The sequence below is a fragment of the Lupinus angustifolius genome, chromosome LG17 (genome assembly GCF_001865875.1).
Source record: "Lupinus angustifolius cultivar Tanjil chromosome LG17, LupAngTanjil_v1.0, whole genome shotgun sequence".
NCBI classification, from domain to species: domain Eukaryota; kingdom Viridiplantae; phylum Streptophyta; class Magnoliopsida; order Fabales; family Fabaceae; genus Lupinus; species Lupinus angustifolius.
In genome coordinates this window covers 8,958,800-8,966,336 of record NC_032025.1, presented here as the reverse complement: position 1 = coordinate 8,966,336, position 7,537 = coordinate 8,958,800, and the positions used below count along the sequence as shown (strand labels likewise).

Below are 7,537 nucleotides of genomic sequence, written 5' to 3'. Positions count from 1 at the left end.
TATATATATATATATATATATATATATATATATAAATAAGTTTAGTGATGGACATGTTAACATTTTGTAGCATAAGATTTGGACAAAAAATTTATTAATGTTATGTTGAAATGAGTGCGAGTGCTAATAATATTTTGGTAAGTTGCTATTTTGATAATAAAAAATTTATTATTTTTTCTTTCATATTTTATTTTACATCTCAAGTGTTTATTGTTATCTTATCAGATTGAAGAGTGTACAACACCACCTAAGAACCTTAATCCCGAAAAATTTCAATCCAAATCTTCCATAATCTTGGGAGTGGTTATAGTTTTATACCAAATCTAATCGCACTTTGTTTTCTTTTGCTAATTGGTGTGTAGATCCTTGGTTGTGTATTTTAGGTTCTGTGTAGTGTTGCTCTTGTTTCTTTGTTTTTCTTGGGTTAACATCCTTTGTGCTTTTAATCCAATTATCTTGCTTATAAAAAAAAGTTATTTTTATTTTTTGTCCATCCATGAACAACGATAGATGAAAAACGAGTGATTTGAGTTGATTTCATTTTTTGTTCATCCATAAGGAACAATGGATGAACATAGAGTGATTTGAAATGATTATGGAAGACCAAATATTGGATTGAATTATTTTAGAGATTAGGAGTTTTAGATGATGTTGATGCACTCTCTGGGTTCTTAGCAAACCCCAACACACATATATATTGTCTCTAGTTTATGGATGATACATGTTGTTTACACTAAAAATTGTGGTATATGGAATATGTTGGTACAAATCAAATTTATGAGTTTATTTAGGAATAATGTCTAGTAAAGTCATGCACAAATGTAAAGGGATTTAATTTCTATGGTGTATATGAGACACTATTGATAGATTTAGAAGAATACTTACATTCCACACATGGTGATACAAACAATGGAGAGCCAAAAGTCTACACGGACCATCTACGTACATACTCCTCATTAGAGTCATAAACCTTTATTGTATGTAAGGATTATAATATGGGTTTGGCCCGACAGGCCAACTCGTTTGAATTGGTATTTTTTGTAGGCTAGACTTGGGATTTGATCCCTTTTAGCAATAAGAGGCGGGTCAGACCAACCCATATTTTAGCAGGCTAAATGTGTATCAGATAGGGCCGAGCTAACCTGTATTATTGTGAACTTAATAGTTAGAAACTTTATTGTGAACTTATCTGTCCTCTATGATATAAAAATAAATAAAAGAATATGCCTTTTAATTTTTAGCTCCAAAATCTTTTGTCCCGTGATTACTAATTTCCAAAGCTCATCCCTATGCATTTGGCATTTGTGACTAACTTTGACTAGTACTCAAAATTTACGCTATAATTTTGTGAAACACTTTACTCAAAATAACGAAAGATGATATTATAAAAAAAAATTGGATGTACAGTAACTGTATAAATATTATTGAGAATTGATTGTTTCTTTTGGAATCACTAAGAGTATCCTTTTACTATTTTTGGGTTAGGAACTAATCTTTTTTTGGAGTATGACTGTTTGCTCCTTTCTCGCTATCAGAAATCGAACTATTGACATTTTAGTCATCCTAAGTAAGGGTGGAAACAGGCCAGGTCAGGCCAAACTTTGCCTTAAACAGGTCGAGCCTGTATAGCATATAGGAGCATGGGTCTGACCTGTTAAACAGGCCAGGTCAGACCAAACTTTGCCTTAAACAGGTCGAGTCTGTATAGCATATAGGAGCATGGGCCTGCCCTGTTAGCTTGTTTATTTTTTTTTTCAAAGCCTAGGCCTGACCCGTTTAAAAGTCTGGTCTGACATGTTAGCCTGTTTAAAGACCTATTATACTATATTATATTGAAATAAGTAATCATATCTATATTTAAATAACTAATATGCATACTTTTAAATAGATTTTTATAACCCTAACAATTAAATTATATTTTTGTATACATTTTTATATTAAAATTACATATATAATAACATTACTTATATATTAAAATTATAAAATACGAACATTATTACATAATCGGCCTGTTAGGCTTAATAGGCCATTTGGATAGCCTAAAGCCTAACCTGTTAAACTAAATATGCTTTTCAAAAAGTCTGAGTTTGACCTGTTTATGAAAAAAGTTTGGTCTGGCCTAGCCTGTTATAGGCCAGGTAATAGGCCCCTGGTAGGCGGTCTGACCTGTTTCCACTCCTAATCATCATATATGTCTTATTTCATTTTCTAAAGCTCTATCTTTCTTAAAGATGTTCATCAAGAAAATCATATCTGATAGGCATCATATCAACAACTTCCTCAATCCTGCTCAAGTGATCAACCACCAAATTTTGTGCTCAACTCCTATCACGCATCTCCAAATCAGTCTCTTGGAGCAAGAATATCCAACTAATCAACCTTGGCTTGGAATAAGCATTCTTCAACAGGAACTTCAAAGTTGCATGGTCAGTCAAAATAACAATTCTTGAACCAAGCAAATAAAATCTAAATTTATCCAAAGCAAATACAATAACTAAAAGTTATTTTTCAATGGTGGTGTAATTTTCTTGTGCAACATCTAAGGTCCTAGAAGCATAGTAAATTACCCTAGGCATTTTGTCAACTTTTTGAGCAAAGACAACCCCCAATGCATAATTAGACGTATTACACATTATCTCAAAAAAGACTATCCAATCAGGTGCCAAGATGATAGGAATGGTGGTCAAGGCTCTCTTGAGGCGATCAAATGCCTCCATACATCTCTCATTAAAATCAAATACCACCTCCTTTTATAACAAGTTGGATAGTGGAAAGGCCTTCTTGCTAAAATCATGAATGAACGTGTGATAGAAACCTGCATGACCAAGAAAAGAAAGAACCTCTCGCACGCAAGAGGGATAAGACAATTGTGGAATAACATCTATCTTAGTAGGATCTATCCCAATGCCTCTTTTAGAGATCACATGCCTTAAAACTATGTCCTGCTTTACCATGAAATGACACTTCTCAAAATTTAGAACAAAGTTAGTTTCAATGCATTTATGCAAAACTCTATCCAAACATGCATCAAATGAAGAACCATAAACAGTAAAATCATCCATAAACACCTCTATGCAACTCTCTAAAAAGTCACTAAAAATGCTCACCATACACTGCTAGAATATACTAGGGGCATTGCATAGGCCAAAGTGCCAAATGGCTAGGTGAATATAGTCTTCCCATGATCCTCAGGAGCAATATGAATCTGAAAGTACCCATAAAAATCATCAAGAAAATAGTAGTGAGATTTACCAAATAAACGCTCTAGCATCTTATCAGTAAATGGTAAAAGAAAGTGATTTTGTCTTGTTGCTTGATTGAGCCTCCTATAATCAATGTAGACTCTCCTACTACTCTACACTCTAGCAGGAATCAGCTCATCCCTCTCATTTTGCACCACTGTAATTCTTGTCTTCTTTAGAACGACCTAAATTGGGCTCACCCAATGACTATCAGAAATGGGATATATAATCCTAGCTTGCAGAAGCTTGGTAACCTCTTTCTTCACAACATCAAGGATAACTAGATTGAGTCTCCTTTGTGGTTGCCTCACTGGTTTAGTTCCATCCTCCAAGAGTATCTAGTGCATGCACATGGATGGGCTAATACCATAAATGTTAGCTAAGGTCCAACCAATGCCTTTCTTGTGCTCCTTTAGCACTTGTAGCAACTTCTCCTCTTGAGTAACATAAATGGAGGTGGAAACAATGATAGAGAGCTTCTCATCATTCTCTAAGTAAGCATACTTGAGGTTATCAAGTAAAGGTTTAAGCTCCAATAGAGGTGCCTGCAAAACAAATGGAACCAAACTAGCAGACATAGATTCTGTAGCCTGCACCTGAACAAGTAAATCAGACTACTGAATGATTTCTGTAGCAATTGAATTAGTGTAATTTGACTCTATAGCAATTGGACCGACAAAAATATGCAGAAACTCATCAACGCAAGAATTACACATTTCAGAATCAGTGCATGTATGATAAGTGTATGAGTCTATCAATGACATAAAATCAAAATCATTAAGAAAATATGAGATATGCTCATCAAGTAAATCAATATGAAACATAGAATTGTCCTCAGATGGATGCTTCATAGCATCAAAAATAATAAACCGGACCATAATACCACCAAATTCCATATAATGTGTTTCAGTATGGACATCTATCTTGGTTCGGGTTGTTCTTAAAAATGGTCTCCCCAAAATAATAGGAACTGTGTTGTGGGAGGATCTCTCTTCCAAATAAAGAATGTAAAAATAAGCAGGAAAAATAATTTAACCAACCCACACCAAGACATCCTCTATCAAACCAACAAGTAGGCAGTACTCATTTTGATAATTGAATCACTACCTTGGTAGGTTGCATAGGTCCAAGTGAAAGAGACATAAAAATAGATATATGCATAACATTAATTGAAGCTCCTAGATCTAGCATGACATTATCAAATTTGTTATTACCTATGATGCAAGGTACAGTAAACGTACCTAGATCCTTACACTTTATAGGAATGTGAGGAAAAGGTTTACCTATAAGTGCAGAAACATTTCTGGTCATGCAGATCCTCTAATTACCTTTTAGCCTCCTTTTGTGAGTGCAGAACTCCATTAGAAATTTTGCATATCTTGGAATTTGCTTGATGGCATCAAGTAAAGGTATGTTCACCTCTACCTTCTGAATGTGTCCAAGATCTCCTTGTCTACCTCTTCCATCTTCTTACTTGGAATGGCTCTTAGTGGAAATGGAAGAGGAATGGAAAATGGTTGTTATGCACCACTTGAAGAAGGTTCACTAGTATGATTTTTTAGCTAGTGCTCTTAGTCTCTTGTAAAACTGGTTGCTTCCTTTTTGATGCAGCTAGATCATCTTCAATATGTTTTCCTGATCTTAGAGTGATGGCACTCACATTCTTCGAGTTGACCATAGTCTAGGAAGGTAACTTGTCAGAATTTCGAGCCTGCATTGTGTTTAATGAAGATGCCATCTGTCCCATTTGGGTGGTTAAATTCTGAATGTAGGACTCGTATCTATGAATTGAAGATCTAGTCTCTTACTGGAATTTCATATTCTGTATTGTCATCTACCTCATTAATTCTTCCAATGAAGGCTCACAAGGTGTAGGTGGAGGAGCAAGATTACGAATCACTTGTTGTTACCTCTGTTGTTGGGTTGGAGAAAGCACATATGGTCTATTTTGTCTAGTATAGTTCTGAAATGGTAGTCCTGGAGGAGGTTGTGAAGGATCAAACCACCTAAGATTTGGACGATTCCTCAAACTAGGGTTGTATCTGTTTGAGTCATAATTTTGCTGCTGTTATTGAGGTCTATTGTTGGAAATATTTACAACAAAGGCTTCAGGGTGGTCACCAGTTTTGGGATCCACTAGAGAATGGCAAACATCGACATAATGATTGTGCCACAAACGTGTGCAAGTGGAGGTTTCCGCTGATTCATGGCTAATTGAGTGTGCACGGTGGCAAGGGAATCAATTTTTTCTTACGCTTGTCTGGCCTTACTGAATTCGTGCCAACATCATGGACATCTCTAACCACTATAGCATCACTACTCCTTGCACGGAACTGTTGAGAGTTAGAAGACATCTTATCAATCAAACCTCTGGCCTCAAAAGGGGTCAAATCTCCAAGGGCATCACCACGAATAGAATCAATGATACTCATCTCCATGTTGTTTAGGCCCTCATAGAAATATTGAAGGAGTTGCTCATAGATCTAGTGATTTGGCCAACTTGCTCATAACCTATTGAATCTCTCACATTACTCATATAGACCTTCTACATGTAGTTACCAAATTCCTGAAATACATTTTTTTGATTGTAGTTGTCCTAGAGGCATGAAAGAATTTTTCAAGCAAAATTCTCTTCAAGTCATCCCAGCTTGTAATGGACCCAAGGGCCAAGTAATACGTCCAATCTTTTGTAGGGCCATAAAGAGAATATGGGAAGACCTTCAAACAAATGTGATCTTCTTGGATATCATGAAGTTTTAGGGTGGAACATACAATTTGGAACTCCTTGAGATTCTTATGAGGATATTCACCTGCAAGTCCATGAAACTTATGCAACAAATGTATTAGTCCAATTTTGAGCACATACGACACATTCTCATTGGGATACTGGATGCACAAGCTTTCATAGGTGAAATCAAGCGTAGCTAGCTCCCTTAATGTCCTCTCACGTAGAACTAAAGGTGTATCAACCATATCAGAATGCACAAAATCAGAGTACGCAACATAAGGCAAAGAAACAGAATTAGAGGCTTAATCACTATCAACTAGATTAATAGTATGAAAAGACTCACTATCTAAATTTAAATTTCTAATTTGCATAACTAACCTATGAAATGTGTTAGGTATCAGTGGTCTAGACACACCTAGAAGGGGGGGTTGAATAGGTGTAGCGGTTCTCAATTACAGCTTCTCGCACCAAAAACTCGGTTCTGGAAAATTGCCCAAGTAATCGATTAACCACTGGGCTTAATCGATTAAAACGTATCAAAGACAAAATTAGAAGACTGGCTTCTTCAACAACAAGTTACCAACAAACATGCAGAGATACAACATATATTTTTATGCACAATTAACAAGGATATGACACAATAGTAGTATGCAAAATATCAGCTTAATACACAAATTAAAACAGCTTGAATTATAAAAGGGATTGAGAGAGAACAACTTGCACAATAGGATTTTTATCCTGGTTCGTTTGCGGGTCCACTTGAAAACTACATCCAGGCCTCCCCTTCTGATCTTGGGAGATTTTCCTCTTCACTATAGAACACAATGTATCGTTACATACACTAATTCAATTACAAGACTCGAACGCTGCTTTCTTGGAACCCAAAGAACTTCGTCACCCTTGGTTTGACCTTTCCTAAAACTGCCTCCCAAGAAAACCTTTCTTACCGCGATTCGGCCCCAGCCTTTATCCCAAGGCCTCCAAGTCTTTGTGAAGAACACCTTACCTAACTACAGCTAGGATTTTCCTAATCCTTGAATTACAATGCTTTGAGTTATGAATGAGTACTTAATACTCAGATTTTATAATAATGAAAACTCAATGATTAACCCACACTCAAGTAACACAAGCCATCATGAATGTATGCGAGTTAATACAAAACATACAATACATCATGAACAATATCAACCAAGCATGTTAATCTCTCTTTCTCGCACATGCATATCTTTTCTGCCTATAATGCAGTAAATCACGTAAAAGATTATGATCTCTAATAGTTTCTAACAATGATATACAATGTTGCACGTTTCTGCAATTTACCAGAATTTATACAAAACGGATTTGGCTCCACAAACCGTTCTTTTCAGATACACAACTAAAACAAAAAGCAGTAAAAACAGAAAACAGACACGTTAATCGATTAAGACTCCACGTTAATCGATTAACCATCATATTTTAATACATGATCAAACGGTAAACTACTTATATGTTATGCTTGAAACCTATACATGTTTTAGCAATTATGTTATGCCTAATATGCACATATAACATGTATGATTAATGCATG

At 35.5% G+C, this 7,537-nt stretch overlaps 1 long non-coding RNA gene across 1 annotated transcript in view; it reads right to left on the bottom strand.

Annotated features, from left to right (window-relative positions):
• The window catches only part of LOC109331505, an 18,359-nt gene extending 16,180 nt beyond the window's left edge, over positions 1-2,179 (bottom strand). Inside the window, exon 1 of the long non-coding RNA XR_002105797.1 lies at positions 2,093-2,179. This is a non-coding gene — a long non-coding RNA (uncharacterized LOC109331505). The remainder of the gene's footprint in view (positions 1-2,092) is intronic.